The sequence below is a fragment of the Neofelis nebulosa genome, chromosome 9 (genome assembly GCF_028018385.1).
Source record: "Neofelis nebulosa isolate mNeoNeb1 chromosome 9, mNeoNeb1.pri, whole genome shotgun sequence".
NCBI lineage: Eukaryota > Metazoa > Chordata > Mammalia > Carnivora > Felidae > Neofelis > Neofelis nebulosa.
In genome coordinates, this window is record NC_080790.1 from 58277227 (window position 1) to 58301551 (window position 24325).

Genomic DNA, 24325 nt, shown 5'->3' on the forward strand with positions numbered 1-24325 from the left:
GCTGTATTCTTAAGATCTACCTTGCCAGGATACATTTTGGTGTTTGGCGGATGAAAGAAGTTATTTCCATCTTGAATCGGTAGAAAGTTGGGAGAAAAGGCCATTTACAAGACATTCACTGTTATTACTTTTAAGCGCCAACACAAACTGATAGGAAATCTTATCTAATGGAGACAAGTCTTAGACATTCTTTAACAAATACCTAAGGCACACTTGAAAATTGTTAAGAAGCCTATTATTTGGAATGGATAGAACAAAACATTCGAAAAGTATCCTCTTAATTAAGTTAAACTCCTTCTAGCAATCTCTTCTAATGATTTGCTTATTAGGAAAATCCTTTTATTTACCAACAGTGTGAATGTAAAGTTTGCTTAATCATTCAATAAATATTGATTGAGGCCTTTTTCGAGGCCGAGGCCAGACAGTAATTAGGTTTTAAACTCTCCAATTTGCAGCATTGAGATTCCCTGAGCTGCCTCCTCCCCCCAGCTTTAAAATCTTTTTCTAAAATTTAACAGCGAGGTTTCTTCATTCAATGAACACTGGAAGCAGGAGGTTCTGCACCAGAGGGGGCTCTGGGAGCCTCACAGAGGAGAGAGGGTGGGAGGCCCGGAAAGAGGTGCTTAGAACCATGGGGGGGAGGGGTGGGGACAGTGGCTGGCATGGCACGGGTGCCGACGAGGAGCCTGAGGATCTGAGGAATGAACAAACACTGCAGTGGTGTGGAAGGAATAGAAGACCCCTCTGGGGACAGTGCCTCCATTTTCTATAGATGTCTTCCTCCTGACCTGTTTTGACTGACCCTCAGTGCCCCAGGACGACTGGGCTTTTCTTATACCCAGGGAAACCCATCACACCTTGGTATCCTAGTGCCAGACAGCGCCGCAGAAGAATCTGGAGGAGCATGGGACACAACAGCAGAGAGGAACCAAAGAGAAGTGTGCGGCTGGATGTTTGGAAAGGGCAGGTCACTGTCGGGACAGTAACCAAGGTTGGGTGGCAGGGGAACGTGGCTGGGGCTCTCGCTTCTAAAGGAAATCACAGTAAAAAGTGGTTTTCGAAGCGCACAGAACTTTGCCCAGGATTCCAAACAGCACTTATCAGAGAACCTCCAGAGAACTCCTAACCTGTGTGTCCAGGTTCAACGAGGGCTCAGCATCTTACGGTAGAAGAATCAGCAACCTCAGAAGGAGGGACACCTGGCACCTGTGAAACTTTGCAGGCGTTGGGTTCAATGGTTTCGAAGGCACTCACCTTCCGTTAGGAAAGACGGCGGCTTCCCGTGGGTAGTGGGGAGACTGAGGCTTCTCAGGAGAGCTTGGTGCAGCCAACGCTGGCATCCTTAGTAAGAGGTATCCGAGTGGTGTTGATATTGCCACCAACTGCCTTTTCAAACGCCAGAATCAGTAATGGCCATTTCCAGGAGCTGGGAAGGTTCGCGGTTAAGCCTGTAGGGACTATAAAGGAAGGAGTCAGCTGACCTGGATTCAAATCCTGGCTTCACTGCTTTCAAGGTGTGGTAGATTAAGGATGGCTGCAAATTCTTTTCACCTCCTCCCATTGAGAGATGGAGTCCAGGGACGCCTGGGCGGCTCCGTGGGTTAAGCGTCGGACTTCGGCTCAGGTCGTGATCTCACGATTGGTGGGTTGGAGTCCTGCCTCAGGCTCTGCACTGACAGCTCAGAGCCTGGAGCCTGCTTCAGATTCTGTGTCTCCCTCTCTCTCTGCTCCTCTCCTGCTTGCACACTCTCTCTCTCTCTCTCTCAAAAATAAATAAACATGTAAAAAAAAAAGAGAGAGAGAGAGAGAGAGATGGGGTCCACTCCCATCTTGCTTACCTAAGCCTGGCCTCTGATTCACTCTGGCTGAGAACCTGCAGAAGTAGTGCTGAAGGCCAGAGCTAGAGGAGACGTGCGGCCTCTGCCCGGGCTTCTCAGGACAGTCCCTCTCAGAGAGGCTACCTCTGACACTGAGTGACGGCTCTAGCTTTCATTTGCTCAGCAAGCATATGGGGACATCCAGCCCAGCGGACCCTCTGGGTAACCACAGCCATGGCCAACATCTAACTGTAGATGCCTGAGCCCCAAGTGAGAACCACGCAGACACCTGCAGAGAACCAGAAGCAACAATAGTAAAGTGCTGCTTTCCGCCCCGGGGGTGTGTACGGAGCATGACCTCGGGGGAGATCCTTAGCCACTTGGAGGTTTAGTTTCCTTCTGCAAAGTGGGCAAGAGAGCGGTCTACTTCCTAGTTATTGTCACACGACGGTAATAACGGTGGAAGTGGTGAGCGCGGTGCCCGGCACCCAGTAGGACCTCCAATAAATGCCAGGCTTCTCCCCTGCCTGCTTCTGCAGGAGGTTATATATCCCAGGTGTGAGTGAATCTTGGCGGCCGCTCACAACTTCCTGGGCAAACACCCAACTTCCCTCAAAGGGAATGCCCGGGATCAAATTTGAAAATGGGGTTGGAGAGAACTTCATTTTTTTTCTTCTTTCTGGGGCAATCTGTGTCCCCCTTAGGAAAAATACCACTACGTTGTATGAGGAAAATTGTATGTTTTTAAAAATTTCTCCTCAATTCAAAGGATCGAGAGATTAAGTTTTTGCCTCTTTTTTTTTTTTTTACCAAGAAATAAGCTTGCTCACACTGAAAAGTACCGGCATGAAATAAAACAACTCCCCTTCTGTTTCACAGCCAGCAGGTTTTCTTCAACACCCCAGTCCTGGAGAGCCACAGATTGCACAGCGGGCAGACTTTGTTGAACAGATGAACAACTGTGGCTTAATCTGTTTGGGGAAAAGAAAAAAAAAAAGTCCTGAAGCAATTGATAAAGAGGCTGAGAGGCTGAGGTCAGTGTGAAGGAAGAGTAAATGAGGCCAGATTGGGGAACGTTGAAACCTAAGCCTCTTTCACCCCCTGTGCTGAATTGGGTGTGTGAGGAACAGTCAGGACGAATCTGCTGGGAGGGGGACTGAGAGCCTCCTGGATGGCCTGAGTTTGGAGTTATGTTTTCATTATTATTCAAAATTATTTTATGTCATTTCTTCCTCAAAGGTTTTTTTGGCTTTTTGTTTTTGAAAACTGTACCAGAGTATAACAGAAAAGTACATGAATCTTAAGTACCGGCAAGTGAGCGTTCATAAACTGAACACATCGTATAACCAGCACGTGGGTCGAGAATGGAATATTAGCGGCACCCCAGAGCCCCCCACAGGGAGAATCGCTCTCCTGACTCATAACCTCATTATTTTCAGTAGCTCAGACACATTCATGTGTGTTCTCCTAGAGACACTGCACACATTTACAAGAATACAGATGTTATTATTTTGCACAAATGTAAAAATGTATTAAAAAAATTTTTTTTTAATATTTATTTATTTTTGAGACACAGAGCATGAGCAGGGGAGGGGCCAAGAGCGAGGGAGACACAGATTCCGAAGCAGGCTCCAGGCTCTGAGCTGTCAGCACAGAGCCCCATGTGGGGTGGGGCGGGGCTTGAACTCAAAAACCTCTAGATCATGACCTGAGCCGAAGTCGGAGGCTTCACTGACTGAGCCCCTGCCCCCCCCCCCCCCCATAAAGATGTATTTTGCGCACTCTGTAGCCTATTCTCCAGGACGATCTGCCTCTGGATGTTTCCACATTTATCTCAGGGATCGTTCCATATCACTACATAGAAAGCAGCTAAGTTTCTTTAGTGGTCACATAGCAGTCCTTTGTCAGAATGTACCACAATTTAATTTTACTAAAAGGCAAAGAGATTGTGTTCAATCTTTTTGGAGCTGGCCTTTTTTTTTTTTTCCTTTTAGAGTACTCTTGAGGCATCTTTGTTGTCCTTTAGATGGAAGGTGGCAACCAGATGCTGCTCTCTGGAAGCCTTAAAAATACTGCTAGTGGTTCTTCCTCATTTCTGAGCCGTGTTGGGTGTGGTACCACCTGGGGTGGTCGCCTATTTTATTGCCTTGTCCTGTTAGGACTCAGTTGTTCCATGTTTGAATACGTATCCAGGAAGTGGAAATAATGTCCCTGACACCCCCACTTCCTTTTCTGGCAAATCAGTGTCCGGTGAACGGATCCGACTGCTTTCACCCACCCCTTTCCTTCAGTCAGCTGCCTGCCCAGCATTGTCCTGGCCGAGACCTGGAGGTTGGGGAAGAAGGGCCTCAGGAGCTCTTCCAGACGGGACTAGTTGGAGGAACTACTGTTCTTTTGGGTTGAACCAAGCCCTCCCTTTCTGCCTGCCTTTTCCTTCTGTGGGTCTTTTCATCTCTCAACTCCAGTCTGGGCCCCAGGCTCTGGACCCTCCCTGCTCTGACCTCAGCTCTCAGAATCATTTAGACTTGGTGCTAGTTCGAGTCGGTGCCTACTTCTGTCTCCTCCGAGTATTCGCTCTTTCGATTTCTTGCCGATCATATTTATAGAACAAAAGACTTTGTCTCCTTAAGGCCTTTTGATCCCCTGACGGGAGGAACAGTTATATATTTGGGAGTTGGGGCGATCTCCTCCTCGTCTCCCTCCTTCACTACCAGAATCAAACCCGTCCTTTCCCAGCCCTCGGGGGACGGGCAGGAAGGGGCAGGCGTGGCTGGGTCAGGACCTCAGGGCGAGGTGGGAGCCACCTACAGCAGAGGGGAAATGCCACCAGCTTGTACGAAGGGTGCCAAGGCTGAGCTACAGAAACACGCCCTCGGAAGGCAGGGTCACAGGCAAGTATCAGGGAGGGAGCAACTCCAGTTCAGGGTAGGAGGGAAGTCCTCGGGGGTGTAACACCGGGAGGTGAGGATCGCTGGCTCACCTCTTAGAACTGGCAGCCACACCTTCTCTGAGCCTCAGAGAAGGCAGTAACAGTGACCGCCTTGTAGACTTGTAATAAAGATGAAATGAGTTGATATATAGCCATGGTAAGCGCTCTATAAATGTTAGCTCTCATTATTATACGAGGTGGCCCAGACACAGTGGCCCCAGTGCTGATTACCGGTAGCCAGATTAGCTCTGTCCCTGCTCCATCTCTCCCCCTGTGACTTGGCCTTGGCCTAACAGACAGCCCTGCCTCTCCCTGCCCGAGCCAGTTCTTGGTCTCTGCATCCCCTTTCACGCCCCTCCCTCATGCCTGCTCCCTCCACCAGGGAGCCCTCATTCTTTGCTCTCCTTCATCACTGCCTGTCCCTCCTTTCAGGAGGGGCAAAAAAGCCCACAGCAACCCCTGGAAGATGAAACCGCTTCTTCTCCTAGTGCTTTTGTGTCTCGCTTGCCCCTTAATCTTTGCATTGTCCAGTCTCCTTCCAAACTCCCGACTCCAGGGTCTCCCTGCCATCCCTCCCCTCCCCCTCTGTGTGCCTTGAGGACAGTCTGGTGGGAGAGGAGAGGATGCACAATCCTGACACCTGGGGACTCTCCTGAGATCAATGATGGCTAACACATCTCTACCTCCTGGCACCTATTGTCCGTGCAGGAAGATAAGAACAACAGACCTGAACAATTTACCCCTGAGGACCTGCTACACACCCTGCATTTTTCCAGGCACTTCACAGTTTACTCTTTCAATTAATCCTCGCAGCAACCCTCTGGCCTGAGTATTAGAACCATTCTGTAGATTTTCAAACTGAGGCTCAGAGCAAGTACATATCAAGGTTTCATCATTGCTTAATAGTCGAAATGGGATTTGAACCCAGGTCTGCTTGACCTCAGAGCCCAGTAGGACTCCTGATAGTAATAACATTTTACATTCTGTTTTGTATTTGGATCAACTAGCCCAGGAAGTGGTGTTTTCTACTTTTGAACTTGGGATGCCCAATGGATTAGCTGAGGATTGCAAGCTTTGTCTTGTCCACACACAGATTTGATTTTGAAATAGCCAGATTGTAGATTCTCGAAAGTAGTTTTGCCAAGGGTCACGTGGGTGCGTTTGTTTTCCCAAACTTCTGAAATACATTCCTCTGTAATAAATCTCCCAGAGGAGAGCAAGAATTAGAGAGATGGTGTCCAGGGGCTCCCCACCTCCAGGGAGGGGGCTCATCAGGATAGAGGCACATCACAGAAGGCACGGACAGGAAAAGCAGTGGATAGAAAAGGGTGCCTCATCATGTGGGCTTCTAAAATGGCTTGAGAGTTGTACTCAAAGCGAGCAATGCTCACCTTCATGGTTAGCTTAAGAGCACTAGCTTTCAAAGGCATCCTTCATAGCTCCCAAACAGTCAGAGATGTATGAAATGTCTAAGTGGAGTTTCAGTCTTACCTTCCTGAGGTCTCTCCCACCTGTTTCCCTCAAGGTTTGAGCTACTCGCCCTCTGGATTTTTGCCTGAAGCTCTCATTTGAGCATGGTCTGTCTAATGATATTCCTAGTTTTCTAGGATTAAATAGGGGGACTGCTCTGGATTGAATGGTGTTCCCACAAAATTCACGTCCACCCAACAACCTCCGAATGTGACATTATTTGGAAACAGGGTCTTTGTAGATGTAATTATTTAAGATGAGGTCATCCTGAATTTGGGTGGGCTCTGAATCCCATGACTGGTGTTTGCCTAAGAGAAAGGAGAGGGAGAAATCACACAGGGACACAGGTGAGGAAGAAAGCCATGTGCTGACAGAGGCAGAGATTGGAGTGAGGCATCTCCAAGTCAAGAAACACCAAGGATTGCTGGGACCACCAGAAGCTGGAAGAGGCAAGGGAGGATTCTCCCCCGGAGTCTTCAGGAGAAGCGTGGACTGCTGACACCTTAATTTTGGACTGCTAGCCTCTAGAACTGTGAGAGAATCAATTTCTGTTGTTTGGAGTCACCAGTTTGTGGTAATTTGTTCTGACAGCTCTAGGAAACCAGCAAAGGGATCTCATTTGGCTCTTTAAATAAAAAGCTTCTTTTATTATGAACATGTCCATAGGCTTTGTCTTGTTTTTAAACAAAGCTCCCTGGGCCTCAATTTTCTCACCTAGAGACTGTTTGTTAGTCAGCTACGGCTGCATGAAAACTACCCCAGACCTCAGAGGCACAAAACAACGAGCATGCGTTACCAGGCTCCCAGGTCTGCGGGGTGCCTGGGTGGCTCTGCTCCACATACATCTTGCTCTTTGAGGACCACAGACCTCCTGGGCATCTTCTTAGGGCAATGGTGGAAGGCCAAGTAGGGAAGCCCCACTGTGTAGGCACATGTAAAGCCTCTGCAGGTGTCACATCTGCTAACATCCCATTGGCCAAAACAAGCCAGAAGACCCAGCATCAGTGGCATGAGAGTACCCTCTGCTCACAGCGAGAGGGGAAAGGGAGTGAACACAACCATAATCCCAACTATCAACACAGATGGCATAATACCTGAGGCTATAGACTGAATGCCTGTGTTCTCCCAGAATTCATTTGTTTGTTGAAACCTAATTACCATTTGGAGGGGAGACCTTTGGGAAGTGTTTAGGTCATGAGGGTGGAGCCCTCACGCCCTTATGAAAGGGACCCAAGAGACCCCCAGAGAGCTCCCTTCTGTTATGTAAGGACAAAACGAAATAATAGCTATCCACAAACCAGGAAGCCAGTCCTCACCAGACACAGAGTCTGCACACAGAGTGACTTGATCTTGGACTTCCCAGCCTCCAGAAATGAGAGAAATAACTTTGTGTGTTTGTAAATATCAGTCTGTGGTATTTTTGTCATAGCAACCCAAATGGACTAGGAGGCCTGTTTAACAGGATAATTGAGAAGTTTCTGTATGTATAACTAAATTAGTATAATGAATAATCAACTTTTATTGAATGCTTATTATGTGATAGACACTGTTCTAAGTGCTTTCTAAGAGTTTTGGTTATCTATTGCACACACAAAAAACCCCTGAAACAAACAAAGAACAACAACAACAAAAACCCCAAACTTTAAAACTTAGTGACTTAAAATAACCTTTCTCACAGTTCTGAGGCAGGCTCAGCTGGGTGGTTCTGCTCCACAGGTGTCAGCTGGGGTCATTTACTCAGGTGTATTCAGTTGGTGGCTGGACTGGGCTAGAAGAACCCACAAGGCTTCACTTTCATGTCTAGCGTCTTGGTGCTTCTCCATCTGGCTAGCTTGAGCTTCCTCACAGCATGGTGACTAGCCATAATGGACTTCTACGTGACATCCGTCTTCAGAGGGATGAAATTAGAAACTGCAGATCCCTTAAGGCCCTACTTTAGATATTACACGGCACAACTCTGCCCAATTCTATTGCTTTGTGTTAGTTTCCTATTGCAGCTGCAAAAGAAAAAAAAATTACCAGAAATTTAGTGCTTAAAATAACACAAATACATTACCTTGTAGTTCTGGAGGTGAGAAGTTTAAAATGGGACTCATTGGGCTAAATCCAAGATCTCAGCAGGGCTGTGTTCCTTGCTGGGGACTCTGGAGGAGAATCCATTTTCTTTCCCTTTCTGCTTTCTAGAGGATGCCTGCATTATTTGGCTTGTGCCCCTCCTTCTATCTTCAAAGCCAAGAAGGGCTAACCCTATGTCACTCTGACTCTTCTGCCTCCCTCTTAACTCCTAAGGACCCTTGTGATTTCGTTAGACCAGGTGGACAACCCAGGATAACCTCCCTACCTCAAGGTCAACTGGTTAGAAATTTTAATTCCACCTGCAACCTTAATTCTCCTTTGCCGTATAACATTAGATAGTCACAGTTTCTTGGGACTGGGACACAGACATCTTTGGGGGCCATTATTCTGCTGATCAGTCGAAACTAGTGACAGGGACAGTCGAGGCTCAAGGGGAGGGGATATAGACTATTCGACAGGAGGAATAACAAAGCTTCTGTGGCTCTTTTTAATCAACAACAATACGGATTAACTCATGCAATCCTCAGAACAGCCCCACCAGATGGGTACTAGAATTATCTACATTTGAAAGTAGAAAACGGAGAGCAGAGGTGTTCATTACTGGCTAAGTTTAGCCAGCTGGTAAGCAGGAGAGCTGGGTCTTCAATCTAGGCCGTTTGGCAGTGGAACCAGAGCACTGTTGTGCCTGGCCTTCCTGGTCCTCGGCAGATGTTTGTTTTCTCCTTCTCTCATTTTCTCAGCCTTTTATGAGGCTGATAATCCCCTATAGTTCATGATACACATGCATCTCTCAGACATACATCCACACGCACAGAAGGGCTATGGTAAAGTCCCCTTAATAATCAGGGTGATGGAGTGATACCTATTTAAGTAAATATAAATTTGGTGTTGATTTTCCAATCATGTTCTGACTGGTTATTAGTTTTCTTGTGATTTCTCTACCTGGGTTCTGAATTGTCCATGCAACTGCCACCTAACTTCCATACCCTTTTTTTTTTTTTTTTAATGTTTATTTATTTTTGAGAGAGAGACAGAAGGTGAGCAGAGGAGGGGCAGAGAGAGAGAGGGAGACACAGAATCCTAAGCAGGCTCCAGGTTCTGAGCTGTCAGCACAGAACCCCACTCGGGACATGAACTCACAAGCCGTGAGATCATGACCTGAGCTGAAGTTGGACGCTTAACCGACTGAGCCACCCAGGCGCTCCTCCGTACTCTTGACTTGTTGACTGAAACTCAGTTCTGGCTGCTAGTCCCTATCCTTAGATATTGTTTTAGTAATACGTGGGTCCTTTCCCCTCTCTGGTGTGGCACTGGCCCCAGCGTTTCCTACCCCCATCCCAAGCCTGGACTAGTCTCTCAGAGGAAACCTTTGCTCTACTTCAGCTGGAATTTCCAGAAGTTATGGGGCTATGCCCAGAGTGAGTGGAAGCAGCAGCACCTAAAATAGGCCTCTTACCTGGTGCCTGTCTGGCTCAGTGAGTAGAGCATGTGACTCTTGGTCTTGGGGTCATGAATTCAAGCACCATGTTGGGTGGGGTCATGAGTTCAAGCCCCATGTTGGGCGTAGAGCTCACTTAATAAAAAAAGCGGGAGAGGAACACCCTAGCATCATCTTGTCTGAATACATTCAAATTTAGGTGGGTTTGAAATCAAAGTGTGTGGAGTACTATGTATCATGGTGCATCGCCAGGTTCTCTATTTCCTGCCCCAGAACCTGCAAGAAGAAGAGCCCGGTGTCAAGACAGTCTGGCAGACAGACGTGGATGCATGCCTTGTAAATAGAATCATGCTTTTGGATTCATTCACTCGTTAGACAAATATTTGTTAAGTACTTGCTATGAATCGGTCACTGTGCTAGGCATAGAGGACAAAGATGAATAAATTGGATGGTTCCTACCTTCCAATGGAGTCCACAGTTAATTACAATTATTATCCACATTTTCTACCTGGGCATGTAGAGTCGAAAGATGTTAATCACTGCATATGTCTATCAGTAAGGCAAGGTGTTTTTTTCCTGAAATTGTCATTCAGAAAAGAGGCAAGTACTTTTATCTTTGGGTCTGTAAAGGAACAACACACTCTTGTGTGTCCCCTTTACTACTCTTACTCAATACTTAAGACATTTCTGGTCACCAGATGTGTGGGTTTTCCACACACCAAGCCCATGTGACACCAGCTGGGTGTCCTACAATTTAACTCAATTCTTTTTTTTCAAATTTTTTTAATATTTATTTATTTTTGAGGGAGAGAGAGAGAGACAGAGAGAGATAGCATGAGCACGGGAGGAACAGAGGGAGACACAGAAACTGAAGCAGGCTCCAAGCTCCGAGCTGTCAGCACAGAGCCTGATGCAGGGCTCAAACGCATCATGGACCGCGAGATCATGACCTGACCGAAGTCGGACACTCAACCAACTGAACGACCCGGGCGCCCCTGTTTGTTTATTTTAAAGGTGACAAAGGGAAATTGCATGCTGATTTGTTCCTTGCAGGCTGTCCTACTGGGGCTGAGGTTATAGGCATCTTTTAATCCTTCTCAGGAAGTAAACAAGAGAACAGGGAAGATTAAAACTCATGTTGCTTAACAGGGAGAATGGACTACAAAACCTGAATCCAGAGCTGTTCTTAGTCAAATTAGTCCTTTTTCTCAATATTCAGTTAAAAGTCAGTCTTTTCTCTCTTAGTTCAGTGCTAAAAGTGATTCACAGGTTTGAAAAATGAATCCTCCATTGTAGTAGGTGCTTAATAAATGCTCTGAGTTGAAATTGAATGAAGTAAGTGGACAACGGGGCCAGGGACTTAGATTTTATGAAGTTTGGTCTCATTGGAGAATTAAGGCAAACACGTTAAGGCAAAAAAGTCTGACCCATCTGACTCTGCCCTCCTAGTTGTTTCACTTTGGGCAAAGATCCCACATGTGCCCAAACAGAAGCTGGCACCAAATATAAGGCAGACCTAAACTTTCCAAAGGGGAAATCCTCCCATAGTGTTTTGGTCAACCTGAGCACAGAAAAACTTTAGTGACATAGATAAAACTGTGATATGCTTATTAAATTTATGAATTATTATACATATTTAATATCATTTATTCAATTAATTTATACAAAAAATTAATTTGTAAATATCACTGTTTTCCCACTCTATTCCATGAAACAAATCTATTCCAACTCTTCACACACCTCTTGGTCATCAGTGTCCTCATTGTCCCTGGAGCCATTTATTAGGCATTCACTCTCACTTCCATCTGGATCGTTGGGGACTCTCTTGGACCCTGCATGGGATGCTGTCACTGGAAATTTTTTCCCAAACTACAAAGTACCCATTCGCATAGCATTGGCCAGCTCATGTTTTCACTGGTCTCTCTGACATAACTACTCACCGTTCTGCTTTTTCAAATGATCACAAAAGGTTTGTTTATGACAACTTCCAGCATTGCAAATGTGAAGTCACTTCCCCAGGAATAACTAACAAATCGGTGTTACATTTCTTCACCTTCTTTTGCACTAAGTCAGTGATCTCCCCAAGCTTCCACAACTAGCATGAATTAAGAGTATTTTAGGCTAAGATCTTCCTCAATCCATAATATGGTTGTTAAGCATAAAGAAATTTAGAAAGGGGAGTCTGGGTAGCTCAGTCGTTGAAGCACCCGACTTTGGCTCAGGTCCTGATCTCACAGTTTGTGAGTTCGAGCCCCACATCAGGTTCTATGCTGACAGCTCAGAGCCTGGGGCCTGCTTCAGATTCTGTGTCTCTCTCTCTCTCTGCCCCTCCCCTGCTCACACTCTTTCAAAAATAAACACTTAAAAAATAATAAAAAAAAGAAATTTAGAAAGCATTGGTGTAACATGTGAGACACTGTAAGGATCCTATGATATTGTGATTTACATTAAGCTATAGATATAGATACAGATATAGATTTGGTCTTTGTCCCCATTTCTGGTAGAGAGCTCCAAAAACCCTTGGAATTTCCTAAGTGATAACAGGAGGAAAAAAGAAATGGGTGTCTTTTGTTATTCCTATAAAAAGCCCCTTCAACCGTACCTGGGTTTACATTAATGAGGTGATTTTTGGAAAGTCCCAAGATGAGCTTAGGATGGGGGCTGGTTGCCGGGGGAACATTCTCATCCCTCTTTCCCCACATGCATGGCCTCTGGGGAGGGGAGAGGAGCTGGAGGTTGAACTGATTGCCAGTAGCCAATGATTTCATCAGCCTTGCCTGTGTAATGAAGCCTCAATAAAAACCCAAGGACAATAAAAACCCCTGTTGCCCCCGCTCGCACTCTGTCTCTGTCTCTCTCTCTCAAAAATTAACACTAAAAAACTTTTTTTAAATAAGAAACAAACCTCATTAGTCTTTCAGGGGAACAGGATTTTATTTTTTTTATTTATTCTCTGCAGTATCATATAAATGTTCTATATGAGCATGGGCTGTCTTTAATAAGAACAAAAAACCTACAATATTCATTTTTGAAAACACACAACTATTAGACTACAGAATTCCAATTTCACTTTCCAGACTTGCATTGAACCCACGTCACATTTAAACTCTTTCCCTCCCGGGCGTCTGGGGGGCTCAGTCGGTTGAGCATGGGACCCTTGGTTTCAGCCCCGGTCATGATTTCACACCTGCATTGGGCTCTGTGCTGACAGCATGGAGTCTGCTTGGGATTCTCTCTCTCCCTCTCTCTCTGCCCCTTCCCCACTCATGCGTGCATTCTCTCTTTCTCTCTCTCTCTCTCTCTCAAAAATAAATAAATAAACTTAAAAAAAAAAAAAAACAACACCTCTTTCCTTCCAATTAATCCAGGCTGAGAACCAAACACCTGCCTGTGGGAAATACCCTCAGGGTTCCCCTCTTTTGGGATCTGTTTGCCACCCAACCCCACCTTCCCACAAGATGCCAAAGTATGTGTGAAGGAAAAGGAACAGAAAAATGCTCCAAAGAGCTTGAGCTATATGTTGTGTGTGTGTGTGTGTGTGTTCAATATTATTATGTCTCTCTGAGACTTTCCTTTAAGGCCACATTCTTACACACTTATCAAAGTCCTATAAGTTCTGTGAAATAGAGTAGAAGACCCTGTGTGACCCAGAGCAAGTCGTGCATCCTCTCTGAGCTTGAGTTTGCTCACCTGTAGAATGAGTGGTTGGATCCAAAAGGAAGGGGAAAAGAGCATGGCTTGGGCAGACAGACAGGACTGAATTCAAATCCCAACTACTTACTTCTTGTGAAGATGAAATATGATGTATACTCTGTACTGTGTAACATATACGGGTCCATCCTATATGCTAAAAAAATGGTAGCAATGGTTTTTATGATAATTACTACTACTATGTATATGAAAGAGCCTATTTCTCTTAAAATAAAACCATAAAGCACAAGACTCTCAGCTCAACTGCACAAGCTGTTCACTGCACAACTCCAGGGTGCCATCCACATAGAATACAATGTCTAGTGGTACCTTGAGAAAGCTTCGTACAAATTTTAAATATTACTTTTATTAAGAATCATTGAGAGGAGTCGGTTAAGTGTCCAACTTCGGCTCAGATCATAGTCTCATGGTTTATGAGTTCGAGCCCCACATGGGGCTATGCACTGACGGTGCAGAGCCTGCTTGGGATTCTCTCTCTGTCCCTCCCCCCACCTCTCAAAATAAGTAAATGAGTTTTTAAAAAGAATAATAGAGAGGTACAGAACTTTGATTGTTGTGGTAGGTACAGGTGAGGCTCCCTAAATTAATAAAATAGGTAATAAGAAAACTCCCTTTTTTTAAAAAATTTTTTTCTTTTAACGTTTATTTATTTTTGAGACAGAGAGAGACAGAGCATGAACGGGGGAGGGTCAGAGAGAGAGGGAGACACAGAATCCGAAACAGGCTCCAGGCTCTGAGCGGTCAGCACAGAGCCCTACGCGGGGATCAGACTCACAGACTGCAAGATCATGACCGAGCCGAAGTCGGCTGCTTAACCGACTAGGCCACCCAGGCGCCCCATAAACTCCCTTTTTAAAAAAGGTCCTGGACCTTCTGGTCAGGACTTGTTAAAGAGAACAACAAAACGCCAAAAATCAGAGTTCTGCCTTTATGAGTCTATCAGTCACTCAACGATTTTTAAAAAGTTTATATCTCTATCTCTATCTCTATCTCTATCTCTATCTCTATCTCTATCTAGAGAGAGAGAGAGAGAGAGCATGAGTGGGGGAGAAGGGCAGAGGAGAGACTGAATCTCAAGCAGGCTCCAAGGCTGCATGTTCAGCGAGGAGCCTGGTGCAGGACTCGATCCCACGACCCTGGGATCATGACCTGAGCCAAAATCAACAGTCAGATGCTTAACCAACTGAGCCACGCGGTGCCCCATCAGTCACTCATCTTTAAGTGATTTGTTCTAAGTGTCAGTAGTGAGGGACACTAGGGAGAGAGTTGCTCCTAGGCGTTTCCCTTCTCAAGCTGGGTGAAGGCCCAGTGCACTTGATATGGTTTTCCTACCATTAGGAAGACTGGAAAAGTTCAGAGGAGAGGTGCTGTTTGCCCCGCTCCTCACAGTGAGCAAGGTAAACTCTGCGAACAAGTAGGCCTCTGTCCCACCAAGGGCCTCAGAGGGTCTCTCCAGCAGAATGGGGCCAGCATAGATGTAGTGGAAAAAGAATTGGTTTGAGTTATTTTCAAGTCTCTTTTAAGGTCTTTTAAGTTCTGTTTGCTTTATATTCTCTCTCTCTCTCTCTCTCTCTCTCTCTCAATCTCTCTCCCTCCCTTCCTCTGCCCCTCTCACCCACTCGAGCTCTCTCTAAAATTAGAAAGAAAGAAAGAAAGAAAGAAAGAAAGAAAGGAAGGAAGGAAGGAAGAAAGAAAGAAATTTAACAGAACTATAGTAAAAGCTTTGTTTTTCTGACCTTCTATTAACTGGAAATATCCAGTTTACTACGCATCTACTCTCCATGAGATGAACTGCTCTTCCTAGAGATGACCCAAGGCACTGAAAGATTCTAAAGACCTGAAGTCCTGATCCTCTGAGAAAGTCTGAGTTCTACGGCACCACAATTGGGTGTGAAGCATACATTACTGCATGCCAAGTCTTCAAATGATTGCCCTTTATCAATCCAAGTAATTGATGAACCTGAACATCCCATTCCCCAAGCATGTCAGATAACAAACATTTCTCGTACTTAGTGGTGAGGCTCAACTGTGAGAGACATAGCATGGAGGGAGAAAATTTGCTTCTTCCATAGCTCAAGTAAACCTTCATGCCAAATAAATCTCTCCAAGGCCGATTTCAGATGAATGATGTTCAAGATGAAACAAAGTGATGAGCCTACATGGAAACATATATCCCTTTTCTATATACATTTATAGACAGATGTCTCTGGAACTCAAGAAAATGCCTTTCCCTCCATCAAAATACCAACTCCCCTACAATTTCTTGGCAATTCGCAATTAGAGCATCCTGGAGAGACTGCATTATTTTACCTCAAATGTGTAGAAACACATTGTTCTCAGAAAGCTGTGTTCAAATCTATTGAGTGTTGGCTTGTCCGATCATTGGGGTCATCCCAGCTGTGCAGTAAATGCTGGTTTATCCTTCTGGATATCACGGAGTCATCCAAAGTCAGTGTCCACACAGAAGTTGTGGATTTGTTTGAATAACATCGTTATGCCTACAGGAACGCGAATGTCCATGGTGGATTGACGTATAGAACATGGTTAGATGTTGACGGGCAGGATGGAGGGCAGTAGGGAGAAAAGTTAAAGCAAACAAACAAACAGGGAGGTCATCTCAGAGAATTAGGAAATCCGGATCTTTTCTTTTACAGGCCTCAGATCTTTCTGGGATTCCATGTGGCTTTCATTTCTAGCTCCTTGTCTTCTAACAAAGACAATAAGTGTGGTGTTTAAACTAAATGTGAGCCCTTCCAAGAAACAAGAGTTCCTCCCTTCTCCTCTTTTAGTCTAGTAGCAGAATTTTCTTTTGCACTATTAAAAATGGCGTGGGCCACCTTTTCTCCAAAAACACACGAAGCTGTGGCATAACTCTTTCCCAAATAATTAATCTTTCCAGTGGAATCTTTCAAAGCCCCACGTTTCCTGTTATTTTATACAGCTGCAATTTGTAACTGGAGCTCCTGCCCAGTGTTCCATGGGCAGAGCGCCAAATCCCCTACATTTCACCTACCAAGGTGCCCCGCACAAATAATCCTTAACCGCAAGTTAAACAGTTAGGTCCTGTTCTAGCCGAAAAGAAAAGCCCAAGGAACAAAAGACTTTTAACATGTTTCTGTGTTAAAATTTTAGTGGATGCTCACAATATTTTATTTTCCAGCATCAACATTTGGAAGTATCACCATGACGCCACAATAAAAGAAGTTTCAAACATGGATTGGTTCTTGTGTCAGGCTATTATTTGTGGATCACAAAAGTGACACCCTTTTCGTTATCTGGAAGCCAGAAACACTGAATTGCTGTATCAGACCAGCCTTGTTTCCTTCCTTGTCTATGAGCTGGAGGACCAGAGCGAAGACTGGCTGGAGGGTAGGTAGAGAGGCAGAAGTCAGGAGGTTGGCTGTGACCCCCTTCCTTCTCTTTGCATTTCACCTCTTCCCTCCACCCAGTTATCATTTCTCCAAGCTGCCCGTGAGGGAAGTTCTCTCAAGATCACTAAGTTGGGAGTTTCTCCTATTTTAAACTCTCTCTATTCTCCTTCCTACCTTTCCAACTCTCATCACACATTTTTGCATATAACCTGCCTCCTAGTTTTCAAAAATTGAAGCCATTGAACCAGACCCTCAACTTCTGGCTACAGCCCCACCTACCCTGACACCATCCCCCTTCCTTTCCTCCCATCCTGACTGATGCTTTCTACCCTAAGGTCAGGCCCTGTGTTCCGGATCCCAGCCCCTCCTTTCCTCTCTAGAGCCTGACACTATAACATGTCTCTTCTCCCCTGTATACTCATCCTTCTCTGACACTAAATCGCTCCTATTTACACTTAAACATACTCAAGTCCCTCTTAAGATAACACAAAGGCACCCATCTCAACCCACACTCCCTTCCTGCTATATTACTCCTTCCCAGTAAAACTTCTCAAATAGGTTATTATGCTACTCTTCATTTTCATCATTTTCCTTCACTCCTCAGCCCCATTACTTTGGCTAAAATGACTAATGACCACCATGTTGCTAAGGCAAAGGACTCAGTACTCACCTTTCCTAGTCTCCCTGGGACCCTTCTCTCCTGAAACCCTCTTCCCTGGGTTCTTCTTGTTTTCCTCCTACTCCTGCACTGTTCTTTCTTTACTTTATTTCCATTACCATCCTTCTCCACAGAGCCATTAAATGTTTCTGTTTCTTGAGCTAAAAATGATTTTCTCACTCCATATTCAGTCACTACCATCCACATCGATAGCGCCAATTATCAGACTCATATATTCAGTTGCCTACTCAAAATCTTCACTTGGACTTCTCGTAGCCCCAAGTTCAAACCCCAAGTCATAATCTTTCCTCCTAAACTTGATTCTGTACCTCAGATTCTTATCTCAGCAAATGATGCCACCATCTACCGGTTGCTCAAGTCATAAACCTGACATACTTGGTAACTTGCTCTATTTCTCAAATCTAAACATTCCCTTAGGTCTGGTGATTTTACCTCCTAAAATTTCTCATATCCATTCACTTCCCTCCATTTCCACAGCCACCACCAACCATGGGCATCATCTGCTCTCTTCTGGACCATTTCAATAGCTTTCCAACTGGTTTCCATACATCCATTCTCAACACTCACTAAGCTGTTCTCCACAACGTTGTTACACTATGTCACTCTCTTGCGTGGATTCTTTTAATGGCATATAGGACACAATATCTGTGTGCCTCTCAGACTCCCTGGACTCCTTCCTTTTATTTCTCTGGGTTGGGTGTTTCACATACACCTCAACTTCTAGGTTTGGTTGAAATGCCCCACCTTGGTCATGACCATTGAGGGGCTGAGTGATGTACTCAGCACAGGGGAATTAGCTTTCAGTAGAGTGAAACATGAACAATGGGCAACGGAAGCTGGGAGAATACTAGGCAGATAAATCACTCCCTCCTTTCTCTCTGATAAGAAATGCTCTGAAATATGGTTTTCCTTGTAAGCTTTCTGGATAAATTCTGTATGCTGGACAAACACACCACTTTAGTCTTCAACTCAGAATTGACTTCCTAGAGGTCCCAAGTAAGGCAAATGTTTAGGATAAAGACCAAAATATTTACCCAAGACTCTACATGGATTGATTCCTACCTACTTCTGTAGTCTCTCTCATCTCCTATCACTTTCCCCTTATTTTTCTATCTTCAGCTACAGTAGAGAGTTTTCTATTCACATCAGATCCTCACATGCCAGAAAGTTTATCTGGAAAACTCTTCCTTTCCACGCACCCACCCCCTCCTTCACCTGGCTAGCTGTTTTTCCAGCAGATCTGTTTCACTTCCTTCACTTCCTTCCAAAGGAAATCTCTGTGGTCCTCTCCCTGCTCCTGCTCCTGCTCCCCACTTTTTTCTGTTTCCATTGCTAGGGACTATCAATGATCTGTGTCAGGGTTTGACTAGTGTCTGCCCCCCTCCCCACACTGACTGTAAATTCCATGAGAGCAGAGACAGCATCTGCCTTGACCCCTCCTTTGCATCCCCAGAGCAGAGCCTAACACTCAACAACATATACGGAGTAAACAAGCTCTTCAGATCCAACTCTCCTGTTTTATAGCTGGAGAAGCTAAAAGCAAAGAGATGAAGGGATTCATTCAATTGAGCCCATCAGTGGTAGAGCTTGGCTGTTCTTATACATTCTTTTTCAATTGAAAATCATCCTTCTTAATTCTGGAAAAAGACACATAACAGACAGATCAATGAAACAGAATAGAGAATCCAGGAATAGACCTCAATACCTCTGTCACATACAAAAAGTACTCATCCTCATTCATAATAAAATAAATGCAAATTAAAAATGAGGTGAAGGGGTGCCTGGGTGGCTCAGTTGGTTAAGCACCGCCTTCGTCTCAGGTCATGATGTCGTGGTTTCCGGGTTCGAGGCCCACGTGGGGCTCTGTGCTGACAGCTCAGAGCCTGGAGCCTGCTTCAGATTCTGTGTCTCCCTCTCTCTGCCCCTCCCCTGCTCGTGCTCTGTGTCTCTCTGTCTCTCAAAGATAAATAAGGGTTACAAAAAATTTTTTAAAAACGAGGTGACTTTTTTGTATCTTTCTAATTGGCAAAATTCATAAAATTTGGCAATTTCCTCTCTTGGAGAAGGCACTCACCAGTAAAGTGCCAAATATGTAAGAGTAAATACATAAGTGTTTGTGAAGTACGTATTTAAATTGTATTCTTTCATGAATGACAGTGTGACATTATAATAGGTACAAAATCACAAGAGCACATGTTCTCTGCAATTCAACTAGCAGTTCAACTTTTGGGTATTTATCCTACAGATGTATTTGCCCAGAAAATAATAATAAAAACATACAGTTTATTCATTGTAGCATTATCTGTAATAGCGAAATATTTAATGTGCATTATTTAGGGACTGGTGAAGTCAATTACGGTATTTTCACACAAAGGCATAGTATGTAGCTGTTTAAAAAAGAATGAGGTATTTCAATCCTTTCGAATTCCATATTCCTATCTGTGACTATTGCATATTTCCATTGTAGGAATATTCCATATCCCTATATATTCCATATTTTTGTATATACTAATGTGGGAGGCTTTCTACAATATACAAGTAAAAACCGAGGTGGACAGTAGTTATATAATTAAGCCCCCATCTGGGTTAAAATGAACAAAATCTACAAATAAAACCAACTGCATTGTTAACGAAACTCAGTGAGGTCAATGCCCTCCTACAGTTTGTCTTTCTTACATTGAATAGCAAATACTCCATTAATATTTTTTATGAAGTTCAATAAGAAGAAACGACGTAAGGGGAAGGGGGCAAAGGGAAAACGGACAAGTAATCATTGTTTATGCTTGTTTGCCAGTTGGGTGATATCTCATCGAAAGAGAAAGTGAAATCTGCCCGTCAGTATGATGGTTTTAGATCATCTGTGGATTTTTGTTGTTCTCCATGAATTAGTTAGCTATTCCCCATGGGAATTGAAGAGTTGTGTGTCCTTGATTGTATCAACTCCTTTCTGCCTCAACGAGAAAAGAAAAGATACTCAGTAAAGCTTTGTCTGCCCAACGCTTATTCAGATCAGGTCTCTGTTATTTGCATGTCCTCACTACTGGATTAACCCGATTTCTCACTCACATATCACATCAGGAAAATCAAATGAAAAGATGCTTATGAACTGGCAGAAAGCTTTGCTCATGCTAAAGAAACAGGCATAATTTGATTAAATCTAGGATTTCGTATTGCTGCCTGCATGTTCTTTTGGAAGACATATGACTATATAGCTTAGACCTGGGAAGTACTAACTGTGAAATCTGGCTGATGCCAAAGTAAATATCTGCATGTTTTCCTGTCGAAATGCTCAGTGTGTGTGCTCGCCCTGCCTCAGTGGGGACATTACTGCTGCAGAGGCGCTTATGTTATTTTTTCCTGGAAGGCTTTTTTTCTAAAGTAGTATTCAAGTGTGTCGATATGAAACATGTTTTCTAGTGTGACAAAGGCCCAGTGATATTAATAACATCAGGAAGCTGTTGTTTTCCTATCCTGAAATCACTATCTTAAAGGCAGTGAGAGTCTTTTCCACTCACCAGAGAGCAGGTAAAGGGATTTTTGCAGGATTAGCCTTGACCCTTTGGCTTCATCTTAGATAGATAGATAGATAGATAGATGATAGATAGATGCAGATGGACAGACAGACAAGACAGACAGGCAGACATAGAAGATACATACGTAGGTAGTACACAGCATTGCTTTAACTAAGGAGAGGTCTGGAATGAAGACTGCATTTCTCAGCTTCTCTTGTGGCTGAGCAATAACATGTAAATGATACTTTTGAATGGGTCTTTCAAGGACTTAAAGGAAGCCGAATCTGTTGGGGTGAGTCCATTTCTCATCCTTTGGGTTTGATGGCCTGTTAGAAGGCTACTGCAGCACAGTGGTGAATAAGGCACAGCCCCTCTCCTTGAGGCATTTATAATGAATCGCACATTAAAGGTATGAAATGACCAGAATACAGAAGAAAAAGGAATTGATTCTGTGTGGAGGAAACCCACAAGGCTTCACAAAGAGGATCCGGTCTAAGCTGGGCTTTACAGACTGGGTTATAATAATAAAATCTCAGATTTGTTGAAGACTTACTGTGTTCCAGGCGGTGTACAAAATGCTTGCCAGGCATTATCTCATTTACTCTATGTGACAGCCCTGTGAGGAAGGTATATGATTATCCCCATTTTACAGATGAAGGAACTGAGGGGCAAAGAGGTTAAATGACTTGAAGATTAGAGGGGTCGTAAGTGGCTGAGCCAAGGTCCAAACCTCAGCCCATCTGATGTTCCTAAAGCTCAACCCCCAGGATTCGGCGGTGTGGACCGACGTGGATGGAGAGATGGGGAGAAAAACACATACAGGCTTCTCACCTCCATCATGAACTCCAGTAACAGTCAGTGCAGGCAATTCAATCCAAGCGGGTTGTTAGGTAGAGATTAGGCCAGTATTGCCTAAAGTATGTCAGCATATTTGGCAGAACATCAGTCTTCTAAGATGCTCTGCAAAAACATTAAAAAAATGAAAATAAACAAAAGACTTACACACATTAACATATAAAGGTCCTGAGAAGGCCTATGGTAAAGAAACATGCTTAATATTATTTTATTTTTTTAATGTTTATTTATTTTTGAGAGAGAGCATGAGCAGGGGAGGGGCAGAGAGAGAGACAGACAGATAGAGAGACAGAGAGACAGAGGATTCGAAGCAGGCTCCTCGCTAACAGCCGTGAGCCTGATGTGGGGCTCGAACTCACTAACCATGAGATCGTGGCCTGAAATCAAGAGTGGGACGCTTAACCAACTGAGCCACCCAGGCGCCCCAGAACTCTCTGATTATTGTACTGACTCAGTTTTGTAAGCAAGTGCCAGCACCAAGCAATCACATGCTACAAAAAAAAGCACAATAGTTGATAGTACTTTTCTAAAACACTGTTAAAGAATTGAAGCCCTCTTAATAATTCAGCCTGAAAAACACTGGGCGGAATTATGTTCAGTCCTTCCCTCTCAAGATGTCTTTGGCTAGTGCAGGTACTAATAACTGGATTGTACTACCTTTTTTTTTTTCCACTTGACTTTCCCAATAGAAACAAAATAGAATCCCGTTAGCGCCCCAGGAATACACTTTCTGAGGAACATATTTTGGGAAAGCCTGCTTTAGACAAAACAACCAGTTGAAAGAAGGCTTCACTTTGCGTGACTGTTTTGGTATTGAATAGCTACAGCTTTGGACTCTGATTATCTGGGGGGTTTTTTTTGTTTTTTTTTTAAAGTCATCACATTCTAAACGGAAGGACTTCATAACCAGTCCTAGTTGTGACTCCTACTATGTCTGTGATACTAAACCATGCACACACACATAAACACACATGCACAAAATACTACAAAGCTTAACACAGGGTAACATGGCTGTAAAGTTAAAATCAGATCAAAACCATATGAAGCAAGTGACTAGGTTATTCGAGGCCTGTTGGAAGGAGATGACTCTAAAAGAGATGCTTGCTGTATAGAGATGCAAAGTGACAAAGTAATAAACCATAAAGCACAACGGCAATTTAGTTTCCCCATCTATGACAGCAGCTAAAATAAACACCGCATGCCAGGACACTGCCAACGGTATCTTCTAAATTAAAGAAAAGAAGAAATGATTTCATTCATTGATGCTTCAATGGCTAGCTAAATATTTATACACCCCACAAGCACTGTACTCAAAATTTACAGTAGCAAAGCAGCCTGCAGCAACCAAAATATTGATTGAGTCATAAAAACGCAAGGTTATTAACCCAAATATCTTCTTGCTTTGTATAAAACTAATTGCCAGGCCAGGGAATGCAATTTCTGAGACAATTACCAGGAATGCGGGCTTTAATGACTTTCTCTTACTCTTTGCATAAATAAACAGTAGCCGCCCAATCCAGGGCACTGGATGAGTTTCCTTCGGCAGCTCAGAGTTAATCAAACGCATTTCTCGCCGTGTGCCCAGGTGATTCTTTACCTGAAGCTAGGCCCGTGTGCTTCGGCAAATGTGAAATGTGTGTTCCTGAAACCGTATATGTCCTCGGGCCAACATCCTATCTGATGATACATTATCAACCGTAAAACTGTGTGAAGGAAAACAAACATAAGCGTAAACTGCCAAACGACGAGATGAGATGCATCTCTTACAAAAAGCCGGCGTAGTCATTTGCTGGTGTGCGTGGAAAGCAGAAACTCCAGGCAGCCTTGGGGTCAGCAGGGGAAGGTGTCAGGGAAGACTTGGCAGTTAGACGGTGTGCTTCCTGCCAGGGGCCAGGCACCCCTCCCCCCACGTATCTCAGAACATAGCCAGGCGTGGTCTAGCTAGTGGCTACAGGACAGGATGGACAAGGAGGAGTCAGGACCTGGAAGCAAATTTTCCTCCTGGAGTGGACGGGCTCCGGGGAGACACGACCAGTAGAAGGAGCAGGGAAAGTAGAGATTGATCTCTGGAAGTGCGGTTGTGAAACCAACTTTGGTAGTGCGCAAGGAGTCCGGGTCGGGCAGCTCCACACAGAGCAGTGGAGATGTCCCAAAAGACAAAGTATGAGAGTCAATAATCCTGGAGTGGGTGATATTCAGAAATCCAGGAAGAGGGCCATTTACCCTGGGGAGGTAGATCAGCAGGAGCCAGGACCCAGGCACAGGCTGTAGGGAGGGCTTCTAGGTAGGCAGAGGCCCAGGTTAGCAGAACCAGACAGAACCCCAATGTTTTTTTGGTTGGAGTATAAGCTGGGTATAGTTGCTGTTACAAAGGCACCTGACATAGCATGCCTTAAATAGTACAGAATCTCATTCCTCTCTTGTGCAACTGCAGCAGTGAAGGACACCATGGCTCCATGAGGTTGCC

General features: G+C 44.4%; 1 long non-coding RNA gene across 2 annotated transcripts; it reads right to left on the reverse strand.

Annotated features, from left to right (window-relative positions):
* Positions 1-24325, reverse strand: LOC131485018 (uncharacterized). 2 transcript variants are annotated; one of them, XR_009248580.1, is made up of 5 exons: positions 23456-24325; positions 21835-21963; positions 7884-8213; positions 2648-2788; positions 1-1457 (listed from the first exon to the last, which is right to left on the reverse strand). It is a non-coding gene; the product is annotated as an uncharacterized LOC131485018 (long non-coding RNA). The 2 variants fall into 2 exon arrangements; XR_009248579.1 differs by lacking the exons at positions 1-1457; positions 2648-2788 and having other exon boundaries at positions 5458-8213.